The sequence below is a fragment of the Schistocerca piceifrons genome, chromosome 3 (assembly GCF_021461385.2).
Source record: "Schistocerca piceifrons isolate TAMUIC-IGC-003096 chromosome 3, iqSchPice1.1, whole genome shotgun sequence".
Classification (NCBI taxonomy): domain Eukaryota; kingdom Metazoa; phylum Arthropoda; class Insecta; order Orthoptera; family Acrididae; genus Schistocerca; species Schistocerca piceifrons.
In genome coordinates this window covers 917,989,297-918,003,571 of record NC_060140.1, presented here as the reverse complement: position 1 = coordinate 918,003,571, position 14,275 = coordinate 917,989,297, and the positions used below count along the sequence as shown (strand labels likewise).

The 14,275-nt window shown below is 41.3% G+C and overlaps 1 non-coding gene across 1 annotated transcript; it reads left to right on the top strand.

Annotated features, from left to right (window-relative positions):
- Positions 1-3,091: 3,091 nt before the first annotated feature.
- On the top strand, positions 3,092-3,164 carry Trnaa-cgc. Its single transcript has one exon. It is a non-coding gene; the product is annotated as a tRNA-Ala (tRNA).
- Positions 3,165-14,275: the final 11,111 nt, after the last annotated feature.

Here is a 14,275-nt window from a genome sequence, read left to right as displayed (position 1 = left end):
AAATACACGTGATCAGGAGTTAGTTGCACGAATGGACGAACGTGACAAACACTTCGCAGCGCAAATAAGCACCGCACTTCGTGACAGAGACAAAGAATTTGCTACATGAGTGCATGAAACTGACAAGAAGTTCGCCAAACAAATAAAAAATGCACTGAAAGAACACGACAATAATTGGCTACTAAAAATTTCTGCTAAAGTAAATACTATGCTTAATGAACAGGATAAAGAATTATGAAAGCGAATATATTCTGACTTATCAAGTACCTCCACTGAAATTTCTAATTTAAGGAAAACTCATGAGTGGTATACAATTTAGCCAGTGATGTTCAGAAATTGCAAACGGACCAGGCCACAGTAGAAAGCAGCTGCCTCAAATGGTAGAAAATTTAGTCCTTGACCTGAAGAAGTTCCACAGGAGCAGCTAGACACTCATGGTCTAAGAATTTGTAACGATTTTACAATGTGGTGAGAAGAAAAAGGTAAACGAGTTAATGAAAAATTAAACACCAAGCGGAAAGATGCTATATAGTGGATTAGCGCTGAAGCATCACCTGAATCAGGAATTACAGATGAAGCAAAACAGAATGAGTTGAGAGATATAAAGCGTGCGGTGCAATGGCTTGTCTGCTCCATTCAGTAATCTGTACTCCAAGGTCACGGCAATAAAGACACCGCCATATGGTCGTGGACCCGCTGCAGACTGCACTCTTGAAATGTATGAGGCGACTGACCCTTGCAGTCGAACTTATCCTAATGAAGCAGAACAATTTAGTCCACGCACAGATTATACCACCTTGATGGCGATATTATTAGAAACAAGCTCATTGAAATAATGCCAGTTCAGGTGTATTCTCTTGAAAAGAAGTCTTCACACTCAGTTGTTTTTATAAAAGCCTTTAACGGTGTTCTGTCCGAGTCTTGGAACGAAGGGTACAATATTCAATTTGTCATGGCATTTATTCGGGGATGAGTGACCCCCGTGGGCAGCTGACGCCTCCGAGAACTGTACAATATACGATTAGTTGGCGAGGGCTTCCTGTCCAAGTACTGGTAAGGATACATGCGGGAACATCTTCAGAAAGAGGTTTTCAACCACAGAGGTCTACAATCTAAAGCAGCATAGCTTGAGGAAATGATTTGAGCTATATATTACTGAAACGTTTTACCAGACGATCCTGATGACATAAAGATGTGTCGCGAATTTTAAAGTCAAAATTGCCGATCAACGTCCGCGAGAAACTAATCACAATACTAGACAATAACCTGGAATACTTCCTCTCAGTCCTGGATTCGACTGACTTGATCAAGGAAGATTTTAGATGTGCTAACGGTAAAGGCGGCACGCCGCCTGTAAATGCCGACTTGCGCGCCAGCAATGATCGGCCCGGCAAAAGACGTGACAATGGTGCAGCGCCATAAACCGTGCCACCAAATCAAAACAACCATGTAAACATGCGGAACTCGGCGCATTTCTACAGTCAGCCGAGATATAACAACAGATTTAACGCAGGGTATCATACGAAACGTCATGTGGCATTCGAATTCGGCAACCAGTGGTACCCAACTACCGGGAATCCGCCACTGTCTCCAAATTCTAATCATGGTAACAGGCAGGTAACTAATTCGGGATTTCAGCCGAATTGGCCATCGGCCAAAACCGTAATTTTGACACCAGACATGTGATTAATACGGGACCTACGCCGAACTGGCTACCACCAGGCAATCGTGCCATTCAAATTGTGATCGCTCCTAACAACAACGAAGAATCAGGCTGGATGTGAATTCATCGTGCTGCCTGATGACAGTCGCGGGAAAGATAGCGGGCACCATATCCACCGAGTAGTTCTGCATGTTGCGGTACAATGACAATATAGATATAAGGCAGGAGTTCTGTAATGACTCTGAGTTGTGTAGGAAACTCGCACAAGAACTTGTCCAGGTCACGGTTAATGCCGTTGTGGGCGGAATTCTGACCGCCATTACACTCGACACAGCTGGTGATATGAACGTTATTGCTGGTAATTTCTTTAAAAGGATTGCCAGCATTATAAGTACGCCCACTCTGCCACTGGAGAATTGTGTAGTGTATGGTGCTACTGGTGCAAAAAGCCATGGGCTGGATAAGCCAGCACAGATTAATGTAAAATTTGAGAAATGAGCCATTAGTTCCACGTTTCTCGCGGTGAAAGGGTTATCTGTCAGTTGCTAATTGGTCACGGTGTACCTTCGAGGAAGGAAATCAAAAGTCGCTCTTCCGAGTTGCCAGTTCTATTTGATAGTTGATGGTAAAGGAGTTGTTTTAAATTTAATGAAACCAAGGTGCTTCATAGTTGATTCTGTAAGGGGCTAAAATGAAAATCATATGATCTCGGGTGACTGCATACATTATCACCCAGACCATACCAGTACCACACCTGTTTTGTCAAATGATGATCAGCAGTGTGTGACCCTGCACGTATGTACAAGAAAGTTGATGAATCTTAATGCTTGTCAGGAGAACAGAGACCCGAGTTAGCGAACTTATTGTTGCGTTATGCTAAAGATTTCTCCAGAAAACATGGGACAATTAAGTATCGTATGGAAGTGGTTCCCGGTAAAAATATTGTCATGCGTTGTATTTCATCCTGTGGGCTAGAATGGAGGCAATAAAATGCGAAATTTGGACGATGTTGCAATGAAAGATTCTAGCTCATTACCTACCTGGATTATGTATCATCACAGATATCTAGACAAATACATACAATAGAGATTCTATGTATAGTACATGATGTCTTATTTGTAAATACCTTTCCGTTATCCCGTGCATGTTTATGTGCATGTGCATATATTTAGTAGAATAAGTTTTGTCTCCTTTTCCGATATGTTTAACATCGCTCAGTGCAAGCTTACAAGCACTAGATGTTCATAATGTTCCTTTTTATTGTATATACTTATGAGTACTACTAGTAGATCGAGAACAAAGTTAAGCAGAGTGCAAATAAATTCATAACTGGATAGAGAGAATCCGGATACACCTTATACATTTAGAATTATGAACATCTGACCAAAGAATAGGCAGTTCATTTAACGTGAATAGATGACATAACCGAGCGGGGTGGCGCAGTGGTTAGCACACTGGACTCGCAATCGGGAGGACGACGGTTCAATCCCGTCTCCGGCCATCCTGATTTAGGTTTTCCATGATTTCCCTAAATCGCTTCAGGCAAATGCCGGGATGGTTCCTTTGAAAGGGCACGGCCGATTTCCTTCCCCAACCTTCCCTCACCCGAGCTTGCGCTCCGTCTCTAATGACCTCGTTGTCGACGGGACGTTAAACACCAATCTCCTCCTCAGATGACATAATTTTTTGTTTAAATGCTAAATGGGAGGAAACATTTGTTTCTAAGCTTCTATGGTAAATAGGTTCCCTACATGGGCAATGCTAGTGGGAACGGCAAATGTCAGATTTGCATACTGTGCTCAATAGTGTCCACGTTAGATGAAACAAACTGTGAAACTGTGTTAGTGGCACACCGCGGGGTTATATATATATATATATATATATATATATATATATATATATATATATATATTACGTACGTTGATTTGACTACGGAACTAAGTCATAGAGTCATACTTATTTATACATCTGGTAGTCCTTTAACCAAAATAAAATAAGAAATCGATTTTTATTAGCACTTGTACAGTAAAGTTTTCAGTGTCATAGTACTTGAATAGCACTGCGTCGTAGTACTTGATGTTTCATCCTAATCTTGAATTCTCCTTATCCTACGGGGTAGTGGTGGATTCGTTACTTTGGTTTGCTTGTCATATCCTATTTATGCTTACCGGTGTGACGATTCCGTGCGTGCACAAATAAAACTGGTATCCTGAGTATTGATGTTCCTACTTCTATTCTTTTACTTACAAGTGTCATATCACCGCGTTGTATGCGAGAACCACAGACACAAAAATTAAACAGAAGTTTTGTAGAGAAAGGAAAAAGGATACTCTATCTGTTTAATGTAAATATTTCTTGACCCAAGTAGTATATAGAATGATTTCACGATCGATGAACTTCGTGTAAATTCCTACCTGAAGTTATTAAGGTCGGACTTGTGTGTCAACCTAATGTTCTTTCAGTCAAGTTTCAACTGATAAAGTGGTTTGTTTGACGCTCATGTGAGCGGAGATACTTCTAATGCACGCAAGCAGACATCTGTTAAATATTTGAAAGGGCACACTGTTTTGTACTCACCTCAGACGTGAAATTGAGGGAGGAATTCAAGGACACTTCTCAACTTCTGTATATCCAGTAGCTGGTGTAATCTCATTTAGGTGATAGGGGGGTTCGGACCCCCTGAACCCCCTCCCCCCTTTGGCTACATTCTTGACTGTAATTCGAACTACCGATGAGAACGAGAAAGATAATGACGACAACGAAGACAATGAACCTACGGCTCGAGTTCCAAATACATACGCTAAAGCAAAACTTATTTTGTTACTACTAACTTACTTATCACCTGGGCGTTTATCTAGATCATCTGTTAATGATTTATCATGCTGTGAGATTAAAACATTTGAAAAATATTTCTTTTATCTTACACTGTGTGACTGTCTACAAAAAAAAAAAAAAATCAATATCTTATGTGGGGACGTAACTTCCCCCTAACACAGTTGACTGCTGGTAGCGTATAACACCAAACTCCAAACATTCAAGGGGGATATAAAGCATTACTTTTTGTTTCGTTTTTTTGTCTTATTTTCTGTCGGCTAATTGGTGATGTGACAATGTATAGTCAGTGGAAAGATGCATAAAAACCGCACAGGAGAATCAAAGATAATGCAGTCACACTGGATTTTTATTTTTCTGTAGATGCGGATACTAGTATATTTTTGTGAGTATTTTTCGCCGCGTTCCTAAAGTAATCGAACACATGCCACAACAACTCAGGACAATCTAATTACTTAACCAAATTTAAAAGCAAATACAGTAACCATAAAAACAAGCTTTTAAAAGAATAGTACAATTTTTTTGAAAAGAGATTATTTCATAAGGAATCTTGACCTGTCACTCTGCATTTAGTCATTCAATGTTTGTAATTTTTAGGATTAGAGGATGAGTCAGCTAAGAATGAGTAGCCCAAACATGTACAGAGCGAGTAAATACGAGGGTTGTAACTTAAATAGTGGCAACTATTTATTCACAACCGATACAAAAGTGTTACATGTATGCACCTGTTACTGTCCAAAGTAGTCACCAGCGTTGTGTAGAACCCGTTGCCAGCGATGTGGAAGGCGCAGTATACCGCTAGAGCCTGTTCTGTTGATGGTGGGAATGGAGCGGTCTAAAGTTATGTCGATTCTGGTGCACGACTGTGACGTTATCCTAACGCATTACGTTCCTCCACTGCAGACCGTCAATGGCCGGCCGCGGTGGCCGTGCGGTTCTAAGCGCTGCAGTCCCGGAACCGCGGGATTGCTACGGTCGCAGGTTCGAATCCTGCCTCGGGCATGGATGTGTGTGATGTCCTTAGGTTAGTTAGGTTTAAGTAGTTGTAAGGTCTAGGGGACTGATGACCTAGGATGTTGAGTCCCATAGTGCTCAGAGCCATTTGAACCATTTAGACCGTCAATGCTCAGTATTACTGTTCGTTTTTGCGGCATCACCTACGATCAGCTGTTCGAAAGAAGCGGCGACACACTCTGCGCAACCCAACCATCATTTTGCACAACAATGCGCGGTCGCATACAGCGCAAGCTGTGGCTGCTCTGCTCGGTCGGTGGGACTAGGAAGTACTGTACCATACACCATACTCCCCGGACTTAAGTCCTTGTGACTTTGATTTGATTTTCAAGATAAAGGAACCACTTCGTGGCATCCGCTTCAAAATTGTTCCAGAGATTCGACAGGCAGTAGACCTCTCCATTAGCACCATCAACGGAACGGGCTCTGCTAACAGTATACTACGCCTTCCACATCGCTGGCAACGGGTTCTACACAACGCTGGTGACTACTTTGGACAGTAACAGGTGCAAACATGTAACTCTTTTGTATCGGTTGTGAATAAATAGTTGCTCCTATTTAAGTTCCAACCCTCGTATGTCGAGTTTCAGTTCTCTTTAAGCTATGGCGAACAATGTGACGAAATTTCTGACACGGGAAAGTAATTTGAAAATCGAAATTGAATTTTTTTTTTAAGAGAAAGACGCCTTTTGCACGCTGCACATTTGTTTACCTTAGTTTTGCACCCATCTGCGTTTCGTGTAATTTACAAGTTATCCACAGTGGATATCCTGAAATATTATACGATTTTATCTTTTGTACATTTGGGTTATAGATTTAAAACAATCGTGGAAGTTTTTATAATGAAATGGAAAATATGTTTACAGATCAGCGTCGAATTTATTGTTTGTAAGCGAAATAGCATTGTCTTACGTGAAAAACTGGTTGAACGCTTGCAGTTTTTCTTTTGGTCACTCTATTTTCGAAATGTAGCACTTTAAAATATGTTAGACTGAGACTAACTGCTATTTCTGTGTCTAGAGCACAGTCTAACATAACAGTCACGACACCCTGTCTCGTTTTTGTTATCCATAGCGATAGCAGCGCCCCAAACGGCCAGCAAGCGTCGCTTCTGAATACAATATCGGATGAGGGCGAATATTAACATTTATACCGAAGTGTAACTTAGTTTTTGCAGTAGGAAATGTGTGAGGTGTCATAAAGATCGACAATAACGAAAAAATGACACCACATCTGACATTATTTAGTTACCTAAGGATCCTCTGCGATACAAAACAGTACGTTACAGGAGAGTTTGTTCACGATTCTCTTGCAACTACAGACATTTACTGAATAATGTCGTATTCCTTTAATAATAAAGAAATTGTTAGTAAATACCAGAAGACCCAACCTTTTGTAGAAAGACGTCGAATATCTACCTAATAAAACAGAGTTTCGTTCGGTACACTTTCAGCCAAATCAGCAACGTGGAACGTAAGAAACGTATTTGAAATGTATTACCTACATTGTTTAACGTACCAAATAAGCCACAACTGTAGCTTAAAGGGAAACGCACACAGATATGATAATAAAGCGTCAAAAGCAATTAAACGGTTTCCCAACATTAGAAAATCGAGTGAAATGTAAGAAAGGGCTACTCATTAGAGCCTATAAAAATTATTTAAGTGACAATGAATAATAACAGAAAACAGAAATATATGCTTCTCAGGCCTGAAATATGTGTTTATATTCTCTTGCTTTCCGCGGAATAGCTGCAAATATACACGTATTCTAAAATATTTCGTCATCAATAAGTTCAGCTTATATCAATGAATCAGTGTGATACAACTGTTTTTACATGTTTTACGATAATTTCTCTTGGTAATTTAACAACGCATGGAGCACAAAAATATAAATAATTCGTTACTTAGGTACAAAATAAAACAAACATTATCCCTACGACGCATGTGAGGGTTTGCTTTCTCACCGCTTGGAGCGCTAGTATCTCTCCAGCTGTCGAACGGTAACAACTTTTGCACCAGAATGTCGTGACTATTTATTAGACTGTGGTCTAGACTGCCAGTTGTTTTTGTAAGTATTGCAGACCTTCTTATAACTTATTTCCATTTCTTTATTTGACTGTACGTGTGTTGATGGTAAATTTTGAGTGTGTGTGTGTGTGATTTTTAATTTTTATTTATTTTTGTTTCATTATTATTTTTATGCATTTTTAATCTTTTATTGATTTCCTTTTTTACATTTACATACTCAGGAAAGGAATTCAATCTGTGGTTATCTAATGGGATTGCTGTCTATTATTTATAATGTTTATAGCTGCCAAATTATGATATCGGCCTTTTTAATGAATGGGTCTGTGGTGTAGCGAAGAGCTTCCGAAAAGAGCTTTAACGACATAAAATGTGAGAAGATTGATCAAACAGTATCAAGTTAACACGGAAAACCATTGTCCCATGCTCAGGAGAAGTGGTCACAAAACCCATCTCCAACTATTCTATATTCTGTAATTATGTTTTGAGAACAAGAGGGGCAACTAATATGTTGATACCACATGAATTGCTTCATTTCCAGCGCGATATCTTTCAATAACTCGTGTAGCATATCTGTTTCTAATTGTAAATAAAGTCCCGTTAATAAAATAGCGACTATTGATGCGGTTACTGAAAAGCCCTCACTAGACGCTGACAGAGCGAGGTCGTTGACCCTTTCCCTAAGTCGCAGCGCAGCTTCATCTGACCTTGCACATTGCGAAGGCTGATTTGTCCGTCGTTTGTAAGCGATGCTTCATCCGTAAACAAATTACTGCATAGAAACGCCGCATATGTTTCTGATTTTCGTAGGCACCAACCTGAGAACTGTAATCGATTTTGAAAGTCATTGTCGTGAAGCTGATGATGAAGTGCAATGCAGAAAGGATGAAACGTGCTGGAATATTTTATACGCACAACGCTCCTGACCCCACTCTCGTATTCAAGCCTCGTAGTGACATGTGGCTTGTGAATTACAACTGCTAAAATATTTGTTGGATTTCTATCATCAGTCGATGTTCTTTATCGTTGCAGTATTTTACTCTACATAGTTAAGATTTCTTGAATTTTTAAAATTTTGTTTGCATGGACAGATCGTGAGCGCTAGGCACGATCAGGATATCTTTCAGCATACAACCGTACATCTGCTATTAACAGTTCAATAGTTCAGCATGCGGGTCCGCAGAAATTCATCTAGGGGAGGTGGATGACTTTAAAATTGCCATTTTCGCGTGTAAACAACTTGGTCAGTTCCGACATGTTTCACAAGAACTAAAGTTTATATGGTTCAAATGGCTCTGAGCACTATGGGACTTAACAACTGAGGTCATCAATCCCCTAGAACTTAGAACTACTTAAACCTAACTAACCTAAGGACATCACACACATCCATGCCCGAGGCAGGATTCGAACCTGCGACCGTAGCGGTCGCGCGTCGTGCTGTTCCAGACTGAAGCGCCTAGAACCGCTCGGCCACACCGGTCGGCTAAAGTTTGTAGGTGACTCAAAAAGAACCTTATTATATCCCAGAGAACTGTTGGTTATCAACTACAGGAAACGTTTCTGGAAGTGTGTGAAAGTTCTCTAATAATTAAAAAAAAACCTGCACTCCAGATTCCAGGTATATGGGAAGGGGGAGGGGTGTATTCTGTTCTGCACAGTACCAACTTCTTGATTTTTTTATTAACCCCCTCCCCCTCCTTGCGGACGCCTATCCAGTTTAGCAACGTTCGCCATAAACGGAAACCATGTAGACTTATTCAAAAGTCGCACACAGTGTAAAAGTCTTAATAGCTTCACGAGCAAGTTTTCTGATCGCTTCAACAGCAGAGAACAGTTGTGCGTAAAGCAAGCAGTTAAACGCTATAACAGCACCCGATTTCAACGCCACAGAGTGTGTAGTTCCATTTAAAAAACAATTTGATGTCATGATTTGACAGATACAATAGTTAAAAATTACTTGTATTTGTCCAGAAGTTCGACCCGTTATCCCCCCATAACTTAGAGAAAACCGCACTTTCATGTAGTTTATAGTTCTGAATTTATTTGTGGAATCCGTTTTAGTTGTCTAGCACTCTTCATGTAAAATTTCTTATTCCTTATGCGTAACTCGATGAACCTATTGTTGTCAGTTAAATAACGACGTATAGAATACCTACATCCAAAATGTAAACTTCATATATGCCAGGAGATACTAAATCACGTCGTATATCTAAGTAATTTCACAATTCATATGGCCCGGTAGCAAACGAATTGAAAACAGTCCACAGCGTTTATTCCTTATGCGTAGCTCGATAAACCTATTGTTGTCGTATAGAATACCTACATCCAAAATGTAAACTTCATTTATGCCAAGAGATACTAAATCACGTCGTATATCTAAGTAATTGCACAATTCATATGGCCCGGTAACAAACGAATTGTAAACAGTCCACAGCGTTTATAGACAAGAGTGTCCAGTTCTGAGTCTGATGTATCTTATACAAACAGCTATTCAGCTTATGCGCTGTGCGGGGAAGACCCCCTTCCGGAGATGAAAAGTGCTAATGGCTCTCGGAGTTACGTAGTTTAATGACCGAACGAGCAGTAACACATTATGTTGAACACCTGCTGACCTTACAAGCACATTAAGGAATTCGGAGCCGGCAGGTCTGAAGACTGTAAATGTCAACTTTTCAGATAGCAATCCCATTAGACAGACATGAAAAACAGACAAGAACGCAAGGACGAATCGTGTGACACTCGTGTAGAGATAGCAGTCCATCTGCAGAAGACAAGCAGTAAAGAGAGTATTAACGGTGTCAACAAAGTAAGAAGCGTTTCCAGGGACTCGACTACCTACGGTATCTACAGGGTGTTTCAAAAATGACTGGTATATTTGAAACGGCAATAAAAACTAAACGAGCAGCGATAGAAATACACCGTTTGTTGCAATATTCTTGCGACAACAGTACATTTTCAGGCAGACAAACTTTCGAAATTACAGTAGTTACAATTTTCAACAACAGATGGCGCTGCGGTCTGGGAAACTCTATAGTACGATATTTTCCACATATCCACCATGCGTAGCAATAATATGGCGTAGTCTCTGAATGAAATTACCCGAAACCTTTGACAACGTGTCTGGCGGAATGGCTTCACATGCAGATGAGATGTACTGCTTCAGCTGTTCAATTGTTTCTGGATTCTGGCGGTACACCTGGTCTTTCAAGTGTCCCCACAGAAAGAAGTCACAGGGGTTCATGTCTGGCGAATAGGGAGGCCAATCCACGCCGCCTCCTGTATGTTTCGCATAGCCCAAAGCAATCACACGATCATCGAAATATTCATTCAGGAAATTAAAGACGTCGGCCGTGCGATGTGGCCGGGCACCATCTTGCATAAACCACGAGGTGTTCGCAATGTCGTCTAAGGCAGTTTGTACCGTCACAAATTCACGAAGAATGTCCAGATAGCGTGATGCAGTAATCGTTTCGGATCTGAAAAATGGGCCAATGATTCCTTTGGAAGAAATGGCGGCCCAGACCAGTACTTTTTGAGGATGCAGGGACGATGGGACTGCAAAATGGGGCTTTTCGGTTCCCCATATGCGCCAGTTCTGTTTATTGACGAAGCCGTCCAGGTAAAATTAAGCTTCGTCAGTAAATGCTGCCCACATGTATATCGCCGTCATCAATCCTGTGCACTATATCGTTAGCGAATGTCTCTCGTGCAGCAATGGTAGCGGCGCTGAGGGGTTGCCGCGTTTGGATTTTGTATGGATAGAGGTGTAAACTCTGGCGCATGAGACGATACGTGGACGTTGGCGTCATTTGGACCGCAGCTGTAACACGGCGAACGGAAACCTGAGGCCGCTGTTGGATCACCTGCTGCACTAGCTGCGCGTTGCCCTCTGTGGTTGCCGTACGCGGTCGCCCTACGTTTCCAGCACATTCATCCGTCACGTTCCCAGTCTGTTGAAATTTTTCAAACAGATCCTTTACTGTATCGCTTTTCGGTCCTTTGGTTACATTAACCCTCCGTTGAAAACTTCGTCTTGTTGCAACAACACTGTGTTCTAGGCGGTGGAATTCCAACACCAGAAAAATCCTCTGTTCTAAGGAATAAACCATGTTGTCTACAGCACACTTGCACGTTGTGAACAGCACACGCTTACAGCAGAAAGACGACGTACAGAATGGCGCACCCACAGACTGCGTTGTCTTCTATATCTTTCACATCACTTGCAGCGCCATCTGTTGTTGAAAATTGTAACTACTGTAATTTCGAAAGTTTGTCCGCCTGAAAATGTACTGTTGTCCCAAGCATATTGCAACAAACGGTGTATTTCTATCGCTGCTCGTTTAGTTTTTATTGCCGTTTCAAATATACCGGTCATTTTTGAAACACCCTGTAACTCTGCTCTGACGAAGCACACATGAAAATTAAAATTCTCGTTGTGTTGGATGTTTTAAAGATAGCCAGGAAACAAACTGTCTGCAGAGCTCTATTTTTTCAGAATCATTAACTGATTATGTTTTCCATCCCCAGACATCAACATAGTAGTTGGCAGAGGATCTTCGCAATTCGGCCTTGCATTCTGCTACATCACACAAGACAGGCGCATTGGTTAAGTATCAGTTTGAATAAAGCTATAATATGTAACTGATACTGACAAGGGAACCTCCCCATCGCACCCCCCTCAGATTTAGTTATAAGTTGGCACAGTGGATAGGCCTTGAAAAACTGAACACAGAGCAATCGATAAAACAGGAAGAAGTTGTGTGAAACTATGAAAAAATAAGCAAAAAATAGAAACCGAGTAGTCCATGCGTAACATAAGCAACATCAAAGATAGTGCGAGCTCAGTAGCGCCGTGGTCCCGTGGTTAGCGTGAGCAGCTGTGGAACGAGAGGCCCTTGGTTCAAATCATCCCTCGAGTGAAAAGTTTAATCTTTTATTTTCAGACAATTATTATCTGACTAATTCTTACGTTTTCATCACTTTTTTGGGAGTGATTATCACATCCGCAAGACAAACTAAATTGGGCAAGGTAGAAGAATCTTTTTACACATTCGCCAAGTGTACAAGTTAGGTGGGTCGACAACATATTCCTGTCATGTGACGCACATGCCGTCACCAGTGTCGTATAGACGTGTTTTCCTGTGGAGGAATCGGTTGACCTACGAACTTGCGATCAAATGTTTTCGGTTCCCATTGGAGAGGCACGTCCTTTTGTCTACTAATCGCACGGTTTCGTAGTGCAGTCGCAAAACACAGACACTAAACTTATCACAGTGAACAGAGACGTCAATGAACGAACGGACAGATCATAACTTTGCAAAAATAAAGAAAGTAAACTTTTCACTCGAGGGAAGAGTTGAACCGAGGACCTCTCGTACCGCAGCTGCTCACTCTAACCACGGGACCACGGCGCTACTGAGCTCACACTGTCCTTGATGTTGCTTATCTTGCACATGGACTACTCAGTTTGTATATTTTGCTTATTTTTTTAATAGTTCCATACAACTTCTTCCTGTTTTCTCGACTGATCTGTGTTCAGTTTTTCAAGGCCTATCCACTGTACCAACTTATAACTAAACCTGAGAGGGGTGCGATGGGGAGGTTCCCTTGTGAGTAGTAGCAAGTGTACCCAGAGCCATGAAATTTCAGTCTTATGCTTTTCTCCTTGAAAATGAAAATTCCGAATTTCCCAAGTTTCTAAATGTTTTTGATAATGTTTCATCTTCAGTTCGCGATGCTGTCTCTCTTATTAGCTGATTGACAACAAAATAATATGCACTAATGTAATACAAACAGTGCTCTCTCAGTTAACTGTCCTGTAATTAAGTCCATTCTTTCTAGTTCTTAACTTGATATATCGAATTTTTCATTAAATCGAACGCGTTGTCAAATACCTACAAAAACCTCTCTAAATCGAAGAAAACTTGTGTGTTTTGGTATTCTCCGTAAATGAAACAACTGCCGTGACAGACTGTACAGCAAATAGTGTTTCGGGTATCTCAAAAACGTCGGTGTTGAGAATGCTACATCAACATCGATTGCACCTGTACCATATTTCAATGCACCAGGAATTGCATGGCGACGACTTTGAACGTCGTGTACAGTTCTGCCACTGGGCACAAAAGAAATTACGGGACGATGACAGATTTTTTGCACGCGTTCTATTTAGCGACGAAGCGTCATTCACCAACAGCGGTAACGTAAACCGGCATAATATGCACCACTGGGCGACGGAAAATCCATGATGGCTGCGACAAGTGGAACATCAGCGACCTTGGCGGGTTAACGTATGGTGCGGCATTATGGGAGGCCCCCATTTTATCGATGGCAGTCTAAATGGTGCAATGTATGCTTATTTCCTACGTAATGTTCTACCGATGTTACTACAAGATGCTTCACTGCATGACAGAATGGCAATGTTCTTCCAACATGATGGATGTCCGGCACATAGCTCGCGTGCGGTTGAAGCGGTATTGAGTAGCATATTTCATGACAGGTGGATTTGGTCGTCGAAGCACCATACCATGGCCCGCACGTTCACCGGATCTGACGTCCCTGGATTTCTTTGTGTGGGCAAAGTTGAAGGATATTTGCTATCGTGATCCACCGACAACGCCTGACAACATGCGTCAGCGCAGTGTCAATGCATGTGCGAACATTACGGAAGGCGAACTACTCGCAGTTGAGAGGAATGTCGTTACACGTATTGCCAAATGCATTGAGGTTGACGGACATCATT